Genomic DNA, 20,475 nt, shown 5'->3' with positions numbered 1-20,475 from the left:
AAACATTTGACATTAAGTTATATACTTCATACATCCTAACTTTTAATTAATTTTATTATTTCCAAAAAACAAGGGCAGTGAATTCTATAATAAGCACAGTTCAGTTTTCAACTTTAGGAAATTTAACACTTTATATTACCAATGCTGTTTTTTAAATTGACCTGACAATAATCTTGCTAACAATTTATTTATACAGTCTATTATCATATATTTCAAATACCTGTCATATCTTCTTGGTGTCTTTTAATCTAGAAAACTTCCTAAGGCTTTTAGGTTATGAATCCTATGTAACAACACCACAAAAATAATTTTGTATTATGGTCACAAACTTTTATTTTACAACTGTATTGGAGGTATATTTTACAAAATATAAACCCACTAATTTTATGTATATATTAATGAGTTTTGGCAAATATATATAATGTGCAACCACCATCATAACCAGATTTAAAACACCTTCCAAAAGTCCTTTTCTATTTATCATCAATCTTTGTCTCCATCAATGCCCAATGACAACTAGTGATTGGCTCTCTGTCTCCATAGCTTTTCCTTTTCTAGAATTTCTTATGTGTGGGATCGTACAGTATATAGACTTTTGCGTATTGCTTTTTTCACTTAGCAAAATGTTTTTTGATTTCATCCATGTTGTAGCACGGATCATTACTTTGCTTCTTATTACACTGTGTGGATATACTACACGTTGTTTATACCTTCACTGGATGATGGAAATTTGGGCTGCTTTTACTTGTTTACTATGGATAATGTTGGTATAAATATTCATTTTCAAGTTTTAGTTGGACATATATTTTTATTTCTCTTGAGTTTACACCTAGAAGTAGAATTGCTGTGTTATAGGGTAACTCTATGTTTAATATTTTGAAAAATTGTACTGTTTCAAATTGGTTGCACCATTGTACCAGCAATGAATAAGTATTCCTATTTCATGGCATCTGCACTAGCATTTATTATTGTCAGTCTTTAGTTATTAGCTATCCCAGTGGGTATGAAGTAGTACCTTTTGGTATATCATCTTGGAGAATATCTATGTGGAACTTTGCCCATTTTTAAATTGTGTTTTTAGTCTCTATTATTAAGTTTTAATAATATTTGTATATTCTTTATATAGTGTGGATAACAATTTTTAGAAAAATTACACAGTTACAAAGCCATCACCTTAATCACTTCATAGAACATTATCCTATTTCCAATAAGATATATAGATCTCATTTACATTTAATCTGTGTCCCCAGATCAATCCCAAAGCAATTATTAAATATACTTTCTATTTCTATAGATTTGCCTTTTTGGTATATTTTATGTCCATGGAATAATACAATATGTGGTCTTTTGTGTTTGGCTTATTTTACTAAAAATACTGTTTCTGAGGTTCATCAATTTTACAACATGGATTAAAATTTTATTTTTTATAGATGAATAATATTCCATTATGTAGACATATAATATTTTATCTAATTATCTGTTAGGCTGGTCCACTTTTGGCTATTACATATAATGCTACAATTAACATTCATGAATAAATTGTTTTTGGCAACTGGCTTTATTAAGATATAATTTAGTTATCAAATTTACCCATTAAACTGTAGAATTTAATGTTTTAAATATATTTGCAGGTTTTTTATAGTCATTTTCACAATCAACTTTAGGGTTCTTTAGTTTGTAATTTTTACAACTTATAATAGTTTTGCTGGGAAGGATATTCAATGTTTTTAGTGGAACCATCCTGCAAGTGGAATCCTTCATGCAATAAGGTATCTTTGCATTAAAATTTTATCACATTTTAAATCTTGGTGACATAATGGAATAAAACTAAATGTCCAACAACAAGAGAATGGTGCAATGAAGGATGAACTACTCAAGTAATGTTTACATAAAGTTGTATGGGAATAATTTTAAAATTGACAGGTGACTAAGGAGGAGGAGGTGGAGCAAGATGACCAAATATACCCTCCAGTGATCAACCCCAACTCCAGGAACACCAAATTGAACAACTATCCACAGAAAGCACCTTCATAAGAAGAAAAAATTAGGTGATAAATTATAACACCTGATTTTAGCATCATGTTAAGGAAAAAGGCACTGAAGAGGGTAGAAAAGGCAGTCTTGAATTGCAGACACCACTTTTGCTCCATCTCCTGATGGCAATCACGTGTCAAGGAGAGAGAATCTGTGTGCTTGGTGGAGACAGATCACAGTGATTATAAGTTTTGCATTGAAACTCTTTGCTGCCCTATCATGGCAGGAAGCAACATGGGGCAGAATTCATCCAGCACCCACACAGGGTGAATTTAGGTCAGCACTAACCAGTGAAAAATCACCCATTCTAGTGGTTGAAACCTGAGTTTTGGCTAGCCTCACCACCATAGGCTAAAGTGCTCTGGGGTCCTACATAAATTTGAAAGGCAGTCTTGGCCACAAATACTGCAATACTTGGGTGAATTCTGGTACTATGCTGGGCTAAGAGCCAGTAGAGAGGGAGTACATGTCACCTAGGGAGACACTAGCAAAGGTGGCCAAAGGAGTGCATGCATAATTCCTCCCTAAACTCCAGGAACACAGATCACAGCTTCAGGAAAAACTCCTGTTTCGGTAGAGGAAAGGAGACAGTAAAGAAGACTCGTCTTGCAACTTGGATATCAGCTCAGCCATAATTGTATAGGGCAACAGACACTGTCCTAAGGCCCTTATTTCAGGCCCTATCTTCCATATGAAATTTCTAGACACACCCTGGGTGAGAGGGAACCTGCTACCTTGAAGGGAAGAGCCCAGTCCTGCTGACTAAAGAGTCTTTGGGCCTTGAATAAATGGGCCATGCTGGCTTCAGGTGTAACCCAGCATGTTTCTAGCTGTTTGAGGGCCACAGGAAGAGACTCCTTCTGCTTGAGGAAAGAACAGGAAAGAGTAAAGGGTATTTATTTCTTAAAATTTGGGTACCAGCTCACTCAAAGTAGGGTAGAGCACCAACTAGGCTTCTGGGGAACCCGATTCCAGGCCTTGACTCATGGATGGCATGTCTAAATCTTTTCTGGGTCAGATGGGATCCTGTTGCCCTAAAGCTACAGACCAAGGCCTGGCCGTATTTGTCACAAGCTGAATTAAGAGCCCTTGGACCTTGAGTGAACATCAGCAGCAGCCTAGTATTACCTGATGTGGGTCTAGGGTGGTGGTGACCATGGAGAGAGATTCCTTCTGCAGGACAAAAGAAGAGAAAGGAATAGGATGTACTTTGATTTATGGATTGGGTGCTAGCTCAGCAGTGGTAGACTACATCACCAAGTATATTCCTAAGCTTCTCGACTTCAGGTTTCTGGCTCCCAGATAGCATTCCTGGGCCAAAGGGGAGTTTGCTGCCCTAAAAGGAAGGACATAAGCCTGGCTGGATTTGCCACCTGATGACTTAGGAGCCATTAGACCTTGAGTAAACATGATGGATAATCAGGCAGCAGTCACCATGGGCCCTGGGTGAGACCAACTATTGTGATGGCTTTGGGTCTGACCCAGAGCAGTCCTAGTGGTGGTGATCACAAGACTGCTTGTGTCATTCTTTCCCCAGCTCCAGGCAGCTCAACATAGAGATATTCCATTTGTTTGGGTGACAGTCTCCTGACTTTTACCCAAAAGAAGAGAACAAGAATCTGCCTGTTAACCCAGGAAATTCCCTCAGATCTTACTCAATAGCACCATGGCAATATAACTATAAGTCTGCAAGAGTCACAGTGTTAGTGAACTTGGGATGCCCACTAATGGATATACTGCTGAAGTGACCAAAGATTTAGATTGTAATACTCTATTTCCTTTGGATGCTTGAAAAGTCTTCCCAAGTAAAACAGGTACAACAAGGCCAGGTTGTGAATACTACAATAAATACCTAACTCCTCAATGCCCAGACATTGACAAACATTCACAAGCATCAAGATCATCCAGAAAAACACTGATTTCACCAAATGAACTAAATAAAACACCAATCCTGAAGATACGGAGATATGTGACTTTTTAGACAGAGAATTCAAAATACCTATTTTGAGAGATCTCAAAGAAATTCAAGATAACACAGAAAATGAATTTATAATCCTATCACATAAATTGAATAAAGACTTTGAAACAATTAAACTCAAACAGAAATTCTGGAACTGAAAAATTCAATTGACATACTGAAGAATGTATCAGAGTGTTAATAGCAGAATTGCTAGTAAGTAGAAGAAAGAACTAGCGAGCTTGAATACAGACTATTTGAAAATACACAGTCAAGTCTGGGCACGGTGGCTCACGCCTATAATCCCAGCACTTTGGGAGACTGAGGTAGGACAGAAAAAGTTATTTCATGCAAATAGAAACCAAAAAATATATAAAGACCAAGAGTAGCTAGACTTACATCAGATACAATGAATTTCAAGACTAAAACAATAAAACAAGACAAATAGTGTCATTATATATTAATAAAGGGGTAAATTTGAGCAAGAGGATATAAGAATTGTGAATATATATTGACCCAATACTGGAATGCTCAGATCTAAAAAGCAAATTTTGTAACTAAAAAGAGATAGGCTCCAATACAATAATAGCTGGAGACTTCACCACTCTATTTTTAACATTGGACAGTCCTTCCAGACAGAAAATCAACAAAGAGACATCAGACTTAACCTACACTATAGACCCAGTGGTCCTAATGGATATTTACAGAACATTTTATCCAATGGATGCAGAAAACACACTCATCTTCTCAGGACATTAATTATACTCAAAAAATAGAGCATTGTTAGGTCACAGAACAAACCTTAAAACATTTAAAGAATTGAATATCAACTATCTCCTTTGACCAAAATAAAATAAAACTAGAAATAAATAACAAGATGAACTTTGGAAAATAAACAAACACATAAACAATATGCTCCTGAAGAACCAGAGCATCAAAGAAGATATTAATAAGAAAATTAGTAAGTCTTTTAAAACAAAAGAAAATGGAAACATAACATACCAAATCTTATGGAATAGAGTGAAAGCAGTACTAGCAGTAAACTTCATATTAATAAGTGCCTATATAAAAAAGTAGAAACCTTCAAATAAACAACATAATGATGCACCTAAATAAACTAAAAAAGCAAGAGCCAAGCAAACTCAAAATTAGTGGACAGAAAAGAAATGATAATGATCAGAGAAGAAATAAATAAAATTTAAACAAAAATGACAAAAGATCAATGACATGAAAAGTTGGTTTTCGGAATAAACAAAATTGAGAAACCTATAGGCTGAATAAGATTAAAAGAGAGAGGACCCAATTCAATAAGATCAGAGATGAAAAAGAAGACATTACACCTGATATCACAGAAATTCAAAGGATTGAGACTACTATGAGTAACTATATGCCAACAAATTGGAAAACCTAGAAGAAACTGGCAAATTTCTACATGCATACAACCTGCCAATATTGAACTATGAAGCAATACAAAAACCTGAATAGACCAATAACAAGTAATGAGATGGAAGCCAGAATAACAATTCACTGACTAGACAGAAGCCCAAGGCCTGTTTCCTTCATTGTTGAATTCTACTAAACATTTGAAGAAGACCTTATACCAATTATATTTAAAGTGCTCCAAAAAACATAGGAGTAGATACTTCAAAACTCATACTATGAGACCAGTATTACTGTGATGCAAAAGCAAAAAATGACACATCAAAAAATAAAACTACAAGGATACACAAAGGCTCAAAATAAAGGGATGGAGGAAGATTTACCAAAAAATGGAGAGCAAAAAAAAAAAAAGCAGGAGTTGCAATTCTCATCTTAGATAAAATAGACTTTAAACCAACAAAGATCCAAAGAGACAAAGAAGGACATTACGTAATGGTAAAAGGATCAGTGCAACAAGAAGAGCTAACGATCCCAAATATATATGCACCCAATACAGGAGCACCCAGATACATAAAGCAAGTTCTTAATGACTTACAAAGAGACTTAGACTCCCACACAATAATAGTGGGAGACGTTAACAACCCATTGTCATATTAGACAGATCAATGAGACAGAAAATTAACAAGGATATCCAAGACTTGAACCTAGGCCTGGACCAAGCAAACCTAATAGACATTTACAGAACTCTGCATCCCAAATCCACAGAATATACATTCTTCTCAGCACCACATCACACCTACTATAAAATTGACCACATAATTGGAAGTAAATCAAACCTCAGCAAATGCAAAAGAACGGAAATCATAGCAAACAGTCTCTCAGACCACAGTGCAATCAAGGTAGAACTCAGAATTGAGACACTAACTCAGAACCTCACAGTTTCATGGAAACTGAACAACTAGCTCTTGAATGTTGACTGGATAAACAATGAAATGAAATCAGAAATAAAGATGTTCTTCAAAACCAACGAGAATGAAGACAAAACATACCAGAATCTCTGGGACACATTTAAAGTAGTGTTTAGAGGAAAATATATAGCAATAAATGCCCATATGAGAAGGAAGCAAAGATCTAAAATCAACACCCTATTGTCAAAATTGAAAGAGCTAGAGGAGCAAGATCAAAAAAACTTAAAACCTAGCAGAAGACAAGAAATAACTAAGATCAGAGCAGAAGAGAAGGAGATAGAGATACAAAAAACCCTTCAAAAAATCAGTAAATCCAGGAGCTGATTTTCTGAAAAGATCAACAAAATACACAGACGACTACCCAGATTAATAAAAAACAAAAGAATAATCAAATAGATGCAATAAAAAATGATAAAGGGATATCACCACAGTTTCCACAGAAATAGAAACCATTATCAGAGATTGTTACACATATTTCTATGAACATAAACTAGTAAACCTGGAAGAAATGGATAAATTCCTGGACACTTGCATCCTCCCAAGCCTAAACCAGGAAGAAGTCAAAACCCTGAATAGACCAATAACAAGGTCTGAAATTGAGCCAGCAATTAAGAGCCTACCACCCAAAAAAAGCCCAGGTCCAGACGGATTCACAGCCTAATTCTGCCAGACATACAAAGAGGAGCTGGTACCATTCCTTATGAAACTATTCCAAACAATCTGAAAAGAGGGTATCCTTCCCAAATCATTTTATGAGACCAACATCATCCTGATACCAAAACCTTACAGAGACTCAGCAAGAAGAGAAAACTTCAGGCCAATATCTACGATAAACATAGATGCAAAAATCTTCAATAAAATGCTGGCAAACCGATTGCAACAGCACATCAAAAAGCTTATCCACCATGATCAAGTAGGCTTCATCATGGGGATGCAAGGCTGGTTCAACATACGCAAGTCTATAAACGTAATTCACCACATAAACAGAATTAAAGACAAAAACCACATGATTATCTCAATGGATGCAGAGAAGTCCTTTGATAAAATTCAACAACGCTTTATGCTAAAAACCGTCAATAAACTAGGTATTGATGGAACGTGTCTCAAAATAATAAAAGCTGTTTATGACAAACCAACAGCCAATATCATACTGAATGGGCAAAAACTGGAAGCATTCCCTTTGAAATCTGGCACTAGACAAGGATGCCCTCTCTCACCACTCCTATTCAATATAGTATTGGAAGATCTAGCCAGAGCATCAGGCAAAAACAAGAAACAAAGTGTATTCAAATAAGAAAGGAGGAAGTCAAATTGTCTCTATTTGCAGACTACATGATTGTATATCTAGAAGACCCCCTCATCTCAGCCCAAAATCTCCTGAAACTGATAAGCAACTTCAGCAAAGTCTCAGGATACAAAATCAATGTGCAGAAATCACAAGCATCTCTATATACCAATAACAGACTTAAAGAGAGCCACATCAAGAACGAACTGCCATTCACAATTTCTACCAAGAGAATAAAATACCTAGGAATACAACTAACAAAGGATGTAAAGGACCTCTTCAATGAGAACTACAAACGACTGCTCAATGAAATAAGAGAGGACACAAACAGGTGGAGAAACATTCTATGTTCATGGTTAGGAAGAACCAGTATTGTGAAAATGGCCATACTACCCAAAGTAATTTACAGATTCAATGCTTTCCCCATCAAGCTACCAATGACCTTCTTCACAGAATTGGAAAAAACCACATTAAACTTCATATGGAACCAAAAGAGAGCCTGCATAGCCAAGTCAATTCTAAGCAAAAAAACACAAAAAAACAAAAAAACAAAAAACAACAAACAAAGCAGGAGGCATCACACTACCGGACTTCAAACTATACTACAGGCTACAGTAATCAAAACAGCATGGTACTGGTAGCGAATAAGAGATATAGACCAATGGAACAGGACAGAGGCCTCAGAGGCAACAGCACACATATACAACCATCTGATTTTTGACAAACCTGACAAAAACAAGCAATGGGGAAAGGAGTCCCTGTTTAATAAATGGTGTTGGGAAAACTGGCTAGCCGTATGCAGAAAGCAGAAACTGGAACCCTTCCTGACACCTTACACTAAAATTAACTCCAGATGGATTAAAGACTTAAGCATAAGACGTAACGTCATAAAAACCCTAGAAGAAAACCTAGGCAAATCCGTTCAGGACATAAGCGTAGGCAAGGAATTCATGACCAAAACACCAAAAGCATTGGCAACAAAAGCCAAAATAGACAAATGGGACCTAATCAAACTCCACAGCTTCTGCACAGCAAAAGAAACAGTCATTATAGTGAATCAGCAATCAACATAATGGGAAAAAATTTTTGCAATCTACCCATCTGACAAAGGGCTGATATCCAGATTCTACAAAGAACTAAAGCAGATCTACAAGAAAAAAATAAACAAGCCCATTCAAAAGTGGGCAAAGGACATGAAAAGACACTTTACAAAGGAAGACATACATGAGGCCAACAAACATATGAAGAAATGCTCATCATCACTGGTCATTAGAGAAATGCAAATCAAAACTACATTGAGATACCATCTCACCCTAGTTAGAAGGGTGATCATTAAAAAATCTGGAGACAACAGATGCTGGAGAGGATGTGGAGAAATAGGAACACTTTTACACTGTTGGTGGGTATTTAAATTAGTTCAACCATTGTGGAAGACAGTGTGGCGATTCCTCAAGGACCTAGAAATAGAAATTCCATTTGACCCAGCAATCCTATTGCTGGGTATATATTTAAAAAATTAGAAATCGTTCTACTATAAGGACACATGCACACGAATGTTCATTGCAGCACTGTTTACAATAGCAAAGACCTGGAACCAACCCAAATGCCCATTGATGATAGACTGGACAGGGAACATGTGGCACATATACACCATGGAATACTATGCAGCTAGAAAAAACGATGAGTTTGTGTCCTTTATGGGGACATGGATGAACCTGGAAACCATCATTCTCAGCAAACTGACACAAGAACAGAAAATCAAACACCACATGTTCTCACTCATAGGTGGATGTTGAACAATTGGAACACATGGACACAGGGAGGGGAGTATCACACACTGGGGACTTGTAGGGGAAATATGGGAGGGACAGCAGAGGGTGGGGAGTTGGGGAGAGATAGCATGGGGAGAAATGCCAGATATAGGTGATGGAGAGGAAGGCAGCACATCACACTGCCATGTGTGTACCTATGCAACAATCTTTCATGTTCTTCACATGTACCCAAAAATCTAAAGTGCAATAAGCAATAAATTAAATGAAATCGATAAATACTAATGCAAACTTTCTCAACAAAATACTAGCAAACTGATTTCAACAACTCATTAAAGAGATTATTTATTGTGTTCAAGTCAAATTTATCCCAGGAATGCAAGTATAGTTCAACATATGCAAATCAGTCAATGTGTTACTTTATGTCATTTCGATGAAGGACAAAAACCATATGGGAGAGGGATCCAAGATGGACAAATAGAAAGAGCTCTGGAGAGCAGTTCCCAGTGAGAGTAACGGAGAGCGTGAGTGATCACTGCAATTCCAAAGGAGGTACCAGGTGCATCTCAATGGGACTGTTTACACAATGGGTATAGCCCAAGAAGGGAGAGCCAAGGCAGGGTAGGGCACTGCTTCACCTAGGAAGTACCATCCCCAGAGCACCACCTTCTCTACATAATGGAGGCCATTGGGGGCTTTACCATCCAATCCAGCACTCTGGTTCAGATTCTGCGATTCTCCTGCGGTTTTTAGCACCCACAGACCAGGAGATTCCTTGGCTGAAAACCTCCACAAGTTTCCAGCATGGCTGTTTCAGCCAGTGCCATGGGTTTTTGCACAAAAACTCACACAAAACTGGGCAGCCATTTAAACTGGCAACTGGAACACCTGGGAGATAGAGCCACCCATTTAACTAAGAAGGAGGATGAAAGCAGGGAGCCAGGTAAGCTGGCATGGCAGGTCCCACACTCACAAAGACTAGCAATCAGAAATGCTCTGGGTTGAGAATTTCGCAGCAAGTGCAACTGGATCCGGGATGGTCCAGCTCTGTTGGGGAAGGGCGTCTGTCATTACCAAGGCAGTCCATCACTACCAAGGCAGTTCACCATTACTGAGGCCGTCAGCCATTACCAAGGCAGTCCATCATTCTCGAGACTATCCACCATTCTTGAGGCAGTCTGTCATTACTGAGGCAGATTGCCATTACCGAGGCAGTTCTAAGTGTACCTCTGTAAACAAAACCAGAAGAAAGTATACACAGCAGCTGGGCAGAGCTCATGGCAGCTTAACACCGCATCTGCTGGCAGACTGTGACTAGACTACATCCTTGTGGGGCAGGTCATCTCTGAAAAAAAGGCAGCAGTACGTCAGGAACTTATAAATAAAGCCCCAGCTTTCCAGGACAGAGCACCTGGGGAAACAGGCCGTTATGAGTTCTGCTGCAGCAGACTTAAATGTACTTGCCCAGCAGCTCTGAATGGAACAATGGAGGTCCCAGCACAGCACATGAGCTCTGATAAAAGACAGACTGTTTCTTCAAGTGGCACCCCAACTCCTGTATATCCAAAGAGGCACCTCATAAAAGAGAGCTTTGGTTGACATCTGGTGGGTACCCTTCTGGGATGAAGACAACAGAATAAGAAACTGGCAGTAACCATAACTGTTCTGAAGCTCCCACAGGTGATTCCCAGGCAAGCAGGGTCTGGAATCAACCCCCAGCAGTCTTGCAGCAGAGGGGCTTGACTGTTAGAAGGAAAACAAAAAAACCACAAAGAAATAGCTTCAACATCAACAAAAAGGACGTCCACTCAGACCACATCTGAAAGTGACCAACTACAAAGATTACAGGTTAGATAAATCTAAGAAGATGGGAAGAAACCAGTGCAAAAAGATGAAAACACCAAACGCCAGAGTGCCTCTCATCCTCCAAGGCATCACAACTCCTCACCAGCAAGGAAACAAAAGCTGGATGGAGAATGAGTCTGATGAATTGACAGAAAAAGGCTTCAGAAGGTGAGTAATAACAAACTTCTCTCAGCTAAAACAACATGTTCTCACCCAATGCAAAGAAAACAAGAACATGGAAAAAAGATTAGACGAAATGCTCACTAGAATAACCAGCTTAGAGAAGAACATAAAAAACTTGATGGAGCTGAAAAACACAGCATGAGAACTTCAAGAAGCATACACAAGTTTCAATAGCTGAATCAGCTAAGCAGAAGAAAGGATATCAGAGACTGAAGGTGAACTCAATGAAATAAAACAAGAAAGCAAGATTAGAGAAAAAAGAGTGAAAAGAAATTAACAAAGGCTCCATCAAATATGGGATTATGTGAAAAGATCTAATCTACATTTGATAGGTGTACCTGAATGTGATGGGGAGAATGAATCCAAGCTGGAAAACACTCTTCAGGATATTATCCAGGAGAACTTCCCCAACATAGAAGGCAGGTCAACATTCAATTCCAGGAAATACAGAGAACACCACAAAGATATTCCTAAAGAAAAGAAACCCCATGGCACATAATCGTCAGATTCACGAGGCTTGCAATGAAGGGAAAAATGCTAAGGGCAGCCAGAGAGAAAGATTGGGTTACCCACAAAGTGAAGCCCATCAGACTCATAGCATATCTCTCAGCAGAAACCCTACAAGCCAGAAGAGAGTGGGGGCCAATATTCAACATCCTTAAAGAGAAGAAATTTCAACCTAGAAATTCATATCCAGACAATCTAAGCTTTATAAGTGAAGAAGAAATAAAATCCTTTACAGACAAGCAATTGCTAAGAGATTTTGTCACTACCAGGCCTGCCTAACAAGAGCTCCTGAAAGAAGAAGTAAACATGGAAAGAAACAACCAGTACCAGCCACTACAAAAATGTACCAAATGGTAACGACCACTGACACAATGAAGAAACTGCGTCAACTAACGGGCAAAACAAGCAGCTTGCCTCAAAATGGCATGATCAAATTCACACATAACAATATTAACCTTAAATGTAAATGGGCTAAATACCGCAATCAAATGACACAGGCTGGCAAATTGGATAAAAACTCAAGACCTATGGGTGTTTTGTATTCAGGAAACCCATCTCACATGCAAGGATACAAATAGGCTCAAAATAAAGAGATGGAGGAAGATTTACCAAGCAAATGGAGAGCATAAAAAGGCGGGAGGTGCAATCCTAATCTCCAATAAAATGGACTTAAAACCAACAAAGATCAAAACAGACAAAGAAGGGCATTACATAATCTAGAAGGATCAATGTAACAAGAAGAACTAAGAATCCTAAATATATACACACCCAATGCAGGAGCAACCTGATACACAAACAAAGTTCTTAACAACCTACAAAGAGACTTGGACTCCCACACAATAATAGTGGGAGACTTTAACACTCCACTGTCACTATTAGACAGATCAACAAGAGAGAAAATTAACAAGGATATCCAGGACTTGAAGTCAGATCTGGAACATGCAGACCTAATAGACATCTACAGAACAGTCCATCCCAAATCCACAGAATATACATTCTTCTCAGCACCATATCACACCTCCTCTAAAACTGGCCACATAATTGGAAGTAAATCACTCCTCAGCAAATGCAAAAGAATGGAAATCATAAAAAACAGTCTCTCAGTCCACAGGGCAATCAAATTAGAACTCAGGATTAAGAAACTAACTCAGAATCGCACAACTTCATGGAAACTGAACAACAGACTCCTGAATGTTGGCTGGATAAACAAAGAAATAAAGGCAGAAATAAAGATGGTCTTCAAAAGCAATGAGAACAAAGACAACATCCAAGAATCTCTGGGATGCAATTAAAGCAGGGTCTAGAGGGAAATTTATAGTACTAAATCGTCAGATGAGAAGTGAAGAAACATCTAAAATCGACAACTTATCATCAAAATTGAAAGAGATAGAGGAGAAAGATCAAGAAGACTGAAAATCTAGCAGAAGACAAGAAATAACTAAAATCAGAGCAGAACTGAAGGAGACAGAGACACAAAAAACCCTTCAAAAAATCAATAAATCCATGAGCTGGTTTTTTGAAAAGATCAACAAAACAGAACACTAGACAGACTAATAAAAGAGAAAAGAGAGAAGAATCAAATAGATGCAATAAAAAACGATAAAAGAGATATTACCACCATTTCCACAGAAACACAAATTACCATCAGAGATCACTACAAACAACTCTATGCACATAAATCAGTAAACCTGAAAGAAATGGATAAATTCCTGGACACTTGCACCCTCCCAAGACTAAACCAGGAAGAAGATGAAACCCTGAATAGACCAATAACAACGGCTGAAGTTGACGTGGCAATTAATAGCCTACCAACCAGAAAATGTCCAGGTCCAGAGGGGTTCACAGCCAAATTCTACCAGAGGTTGAGAGAGGAACTGGTACCATTCCTTCTGAAACTATTCCAAACAATTCATAAAGAGGGATTCCTCCCTAACTCATTTTATGGGACCAACATCATCTTGATAGCAAAACCCAGCAGAGACTCAATAAAAAAATAAAACTTCAGGCCAATATCCATAATGAACATAGATGCAATAATCTTCAATAAAAACTGGCAAACTGATTGCAACAGCACACCATAAAGCTTCTTCATCACGATCAAGTAGGCTTCATCTTGGGGATTCAAGGCTGGTTTAACATATGCAAATCTGTAAACGTAATCCATCACATAAATAGAACCAAAGACCAAAATCACATGATTATCTCAATAGGCACAGAGAAGGCCTTTGACAGAATCAACAACCCTTTATGCTACAAACTGTCAATACACTAGGTGTTGATAAAAAGTTTGTCAAAATAATAAGAGCTATTTATGACAAACCTACAGACAATATCATACTGAAAGAGCAAAAACTGGAAGCATTCCCTTTGAAATCTGGCACTAGACAAGGATGCCCTCTCTCACCCCTCCTATTCAATATACTATTGGAAGTTCTGGCCAGAGCAATCAGGCAAGTAAAAGAAATAAAGCATATTCAATAAGGAAAGAAGTAAGTCAAACTGTCTCTATTTGCAGACAACATGATTGTATATTTAGAAGATCCTATCATCTCAGCCAAAATTATCCTGAAACTGATAAGCAACTTTAGCAAAATCTCAGGATACAAAATCAATGTGCAGAAATCACAGGCATTTCTATACACCAATTAACAGACAAACAGAGAGCCAAATCAAGAGCGAGCTCCCATTCAGAATTGCTACAAAAAGAATAAAATAACTAGGGATACACTAACAAAGGATGTAAAGGGCCTCTTCAAGGAGAATTACAAGCCACTGTTTAAGAAAATAAGAGAGTACACAAACATATGGAAAACCATTCCATGCTCATGGTTAGGAAGAATCAATATTGTGAAAATGGCCACACTGCCCAAAGTAAGTTATAGATTCAATGCTATCCAAATCAAACTACCAAAGATCTTCTTCCCAGAACTGGAAAAAAACACTTTAAACTTCATATGGAACCAACAGAGAGCCTGCATAGCCAAGAGCATCCTAAGCAAAAAGAACCAAGTTGGAGGCATTATGCTGTCTGACTTCAAAGCATACTACAAGGTTATAGTAATCAAAATAGCATGGTAATGGTACCAAAACAGAGATATAGACAAATGGAACAGAACAGAGGCCTCAGAAGCAACAAGACACGTCTACAACCATCTGATTTTTGACAAACCTAACAAAAAGAAGCAATGGGGAAAGGATCCCTGTTTAATAAATGGTGTTGGAAAAACTGGCTAGCCATGTGCAGAAAGCAGAAACTGGACTCCTTCCTTACACCTTACACTAAAATTAACTCCAGATGGATTAAAGATTTTAACATAAGACCTAACACCATAAAAACCCTAGAAGAAAACCTAGGCAAAACCATCCAGGACTTAGGAATGGGCAAGGACTTCATGACTGAAACAGCAAAAGCAATGGCAACAAAAGCCAAAATAGACAAATGGGATCTAATTAAACTTCAGAGCTTCTGTAAAGCAAAAGAAACAATCATTAGAGGGAACTGGCAACCAACAGAATGGGAAAAAATTTTTGCAATCTACCCATCTGATAAAGGACTAATATCCAGAATCTACAAAGAGCTAAAACAAATTTACAAGAAACAAACAAACCCATCCAAAAGTGGCAAAGGATATGAACAGACACTTTTTAAAAGGAGACATATACGATGACAACAAGCATATGAAAATATGCTGATTATCACTGATCATTAGAGAAATGCAAATCAAAACTGCATTGAGATACCATCTCACACCAGTTAGAATGGCGATCATTAAAACATCTGGATACAACAGATGCTGGAGAGGATGTGGAGAAATAGGAACACTTTTACACTGTTGGTGGGAGTGTAAATTAGTCCAACAATTGTGGAAGACAGTGTGGTGATTCCTCAAGGATCTAGAACTAGAAATACCATTTGACCCCGCAATCCCATTACTGGGTTTATACCCAAAGGATTATAAATCATTCTATTATAAAGACACATGCACACGTATGTTCATTGCGGCACTGTTTACAGTAGCAAAGACCTAGAACCAATCCAAAGGCCCATCAGTTATAGGCTGGACAAAGCAAATGTGGCACATATACACCATGGAATACTACACAGCCATAAAAAACAATGAGTTTGTGTCCTTTTTAGGGACATGGATGAATCTGGAAAGCATCATTCTCAGCAAACTGACACAAGAACAGAAAATCAAACACCACATGTTCTCACTTATAGGTGGGTGTTGAACAATGAGAACATGTGGACAAAGGGAGGAGAGCAACACACACTGGGGTCTGTTGGGTGGGGTAGGGGAGGGACTGTCGGGATGGGGAGGGTGGAGAGGGATAATGTTGGGAGAAATGCCAGATATAGGTCAGGAGGGGGTGGAGGTAGCAAACCACCTTGCTATGTACATACTTATGCAAGAATCCTGCATGATCTGCGCATGTATCCCAGAACCTAAAGTACAAAAAAAAAAAAAAAAAAGACAATTGCACCATGCATGTTACAGCAGCACAATTTACAATTGCAAAAATATAGAATCAGCTCAAATGCCCATTAATCAACAAGCAAATAATAATATGGTATATATATATAATATATATGGCACACACACACACACACACATATGTGTGTGTGTGTATATATATATATATATGTATGTATGTATGTATATGGTTGAATACCACTCAGCCATTAAAAGAAAGAAAATAATGACATTCACCAACCTGTATGCAGTTGGAGAGCATTGCTGTAACTGAAGTAACTCAGAAATGGAAAAACAAATACTGTATGTTCTCACTCATAAGTGGAAGCTAAACTATGAGGATACAAAGACAAGAATAATATAATAGACTTTGGAGACTCAGGGGAAGGGTTGAAGAGGGGTGAGAAATAAAAGACTACACATTGGGCACAGTGTACACTGCTCGAGTGATGGGTGCACAAAAATCTCAGAATTCACCACTTAAGAACTTATTCATGTAAGCAAAAACCAACTGTTTCTCCGAAACTATTGTAATAAAAATAATTTTAAATACCAAAATAGAATAAAATACCTTGGAATACAGCTGACAAGGGAGGTGGAAATTCTCTACAATGTCAACTACAAAACAGTGCTCAGAGAAATCAGAGATGACAGAAGCAAATGGATAAGCATTCCATGCTCATGGAGCAGAACAATCAATATTGTTAAAATGACCACATTGCCCAAAGCAACTTACAGATTTAATGCTATTTCTAACCAAATACCAATGGCATTCTTCACAGAACTAGAAAAAAGTATTTTAAAATTCATACAGAACTAAAAAAGGAGCCCAAATACCCAAGGCAATCCTAAGGAAATAGAAGAAAACTGGAGATATTATCTTACCTGACTTTAAACATATTACAGGGCTACAGTAGCAAAACTTCATGGTATTGGTACAAAAATAGACAAATAGACCAATGGAACAGAATAGAGAACCCAGAAATAAGACTCCACACCTACAACCATTTGATTTTTGACAAATGTACAGATTCTAAATAAAATTTAATAGTTGGAATTTAGCCATCTAAAAGTATGGTTTAACTCAGAACACCAAGAATAGTTATATGTTAGAAAATTTATAAATTCACTTAATACTTTGATTTAAAGTTTTTGATAAATGCATGACTAAGCAAAGGATAGAATTTAAAAAATCTTTTATATGTTAACAAATGTAATCTTCACAGCAATGTTACTATTCTTTTCCTACCATTATTATTCTTATCCTACCATTATTATTCTTATCCTACAGATAAATAGGAAAAAAATATTAAATAACTTTCCTCAACATATGCAACATGGCAAAATTTAAGAAAATAATTTAGAGATAGGAAATATTGGCAATCAAGGGATTAATTTTTTATTATTTGAAATATGAAAAATGCTCAAATATAAGTTACAAGTATAAAAAGCAATCTTTTCCATACACCAGCAACTAACACTAGAAAATGTAATTAAAGAAAGCTCCTTCTTGCCACAGCACAAAAATTACAATGCGTCTTAGAATAAACCTAAGAAAAATATGAAATGTTAATATTTGATATGGTTTGGCTGCGTTTCCATTCAAATATTAACTTGAATTGTATCTCCCAGAATTTCCACGCATTGTGGGAGGGATCCAGAGGGAGGTAACTGAATCATGGAGGCCGGTCCTTCTCATGCTATTTTTGTGATAGTAAATAAGTCTCACAAGATTTGATGGGTTTATAAGGGGGTTCCACTTTTGCTTTTTCCTCATTCTGTTGTTGCCACCATATAAGTAGTGTCTTTTGGCCTCCACCATGATTCGGAGACCTCCCCAGCCATATAAAGCTGCAAGTTCAATTAAACATCTTCTGGTTTCCAGTTTCGGTTATGTCTTTATCGGTAGTGTGAAAACGAAATAATACACATTTTATTGAATGGCATGATAAATGGGAGATAAACCATGCTCATCAGTGGGAAGACCCAATATTATAAGTCTGTCAGTTCTTTTCTATTTAAGAATTTTAATCAATTGTAATTAAGATTGCTGACCTATGGATTTTGACATGCTGCTTCTACAATTCAATTCTGAGTATGCAGGAAGAGCCAAAAATAAAGTACTGGACTTAATAATAGTTATCAGCACAAAAGAAATTATTGGAAATATAATAAAGTGACAGTGGAATAGGCAAAAACAATCACAGCAAAAGGATAGAAAGTCCATGAAAACAATTCCATATTATCTTGGTAATATTTGAGAGATGCAAACTGCCCAATGTAACATACAATATTTTATATATTTTGTGTTAAAAATTACAAAAATAAAAACCCATATATTTTATGACTCATGATGTGTATATAAGTTATTTGAAAAATGCCACGAAGAAAACCCATGTGGCTAATTTGTGGGGTGGATTGTCAATGAAAATTTTTTTTTCCCATTTATTTATTTTATTGCATTTTAGGTTTTGGGGTACATGTGAAGAACATGCAAAATTGTTGCATAGGTACACACGTGGCAGTGTGATTTGCTGCCTTCCCCCCCATCACCTACATCTGGCAATTCTCCCCTTGCTATCTCTCCCCAGCTCCCCACCCCCCACCGTCCCTCCCTTATTTCCCCCCAAATGACCCCAGTGTGTAGTGCTCCCCTCCCTGTGTCCATGTGTTCTGATTGTTCAACACTCGCCTATGAGTGAGAACATGCGGCGTTTGATCTTCTGCTCTTCTGTCAGTTTGCAGAGAATGATGGTTTCCAGGTTCATCCATGTCCTGACAAAGGACCCAAATTCATCGTTTTTGATGGCTGTATAATATTCCATGGTGTATATGTGCCACATTTTCCCTATCCAGTCTATCGTCGATGGGCATTTGGGTTGGTTCCAGGTCTTTGCTATTGTAAACAGTGCTGCAATGAACATTCTTGTGCACGTGTCCTTATAGTAGAACGATTTATAGTCCTTTGGATATATACCCAGTAATGGGATTGCTGAGTCAAATGGAATTTCTATTTCTAGGTCCTTGAGGAATCGCCACACTGACTTCCACAATGGTTGAACTACTTTACATTCCCACCAACAGTGCAAAAGTGTTCCTATTTCTCCACATCCTCTCCAGCATCTGCTGTCTCCAGGTTTTTTAATGATCGCCATTCTAACTGGCGTGAGATGGTGTCTCAATGTTGTTTTGATTTGCATTTCTCTGATGACCAGTGATGATGAGCATTTTTTCATATGTTTGTTGGCCTCAGGTATGTCTTCTTTTGTAAAGTGTCTGTTCATATCCTTTGCTCACTTTTGAATGGGCTTGTTAGTTTTTTTCTTGTAAATCTGTTTTAGTTCTTTGTAAATTCTGGATATCAGCCCTTTGTCAGATGGGTAAACTGCAAACATTTTTTCCCATTCTGTTGGTTGCTGATTCACTCTAAGGACTGTTTCTTTTGCTGTGCAGAAGCTGTGGAGTTTGATTAGGTCCCATTTGTCTATTTTGGCTTTTGTTGTCAATGCTTTTGATGTTTTGGTCATGAAGTCCTTGCCTACACCTATGTCCTGAATGGTTTTGCCTAGATTTTCCTCTGGGGTTTTTATGGTGTTAGGTATTATGTTTAAGTCTTTAATCCATTTGGAGTTAATTTTAGTGTAAGGTGTCAGGAAGGGGTCCAGTTTCTGCTTTCTGCACATGTCTAGCCAGTTTTCCCAACACCATTTATTAAACAGGGAATCCTTTCCCCATTGCTTGTTTTTGTCTGGTTTGTCAAAGATCAGATGGTTGTAGATATGTTGTGCTGCCTCCGAGACCTCTGTTCTGTTCCATTGGTCTCTATCTCTGTTTTGGTACCAGTATCATGCTGTTTTGATTACTGTAGCCCTGTAGTATAGCTTGAAGTCCGGTAGTGTGATGCCTCCCGCTTTGTTCTTTTTGCTTAGAATTGACTTGGCGATGCGGGCTCTCTTTTGGTTCCATATGAAGCTTAAGGTGGTTTTTTCCAGTTCTGTGAAGAAGGTCATTGGTAGCTTGATGGAGATAGCATTGAATCTGTAAATTACTTTGGGCAGTATGGCCATTTTCA

The sequence above is a fragment of the Sapajus apella genome, unplaced genomic scaffold (assembly GCF_009761245.1).
Source record: "Sapajus apella isolate SASKATOON/1434 unplaced genomic scaffold, GSC_monkey_1.0 scaffold75, whole genome shotgun sequence".
In the NCBI taxonomy this organism is placed as follows: Eukaryota; Metazoa; Chordata; class Mammalia; order Primates; family Cebidae; genus Sapajus; species Sapajus apella.
The sequence above is the reverse complement of the archived record's forward strand: the minus strand, read 5'-3'. Positions refer to the sequence as shown.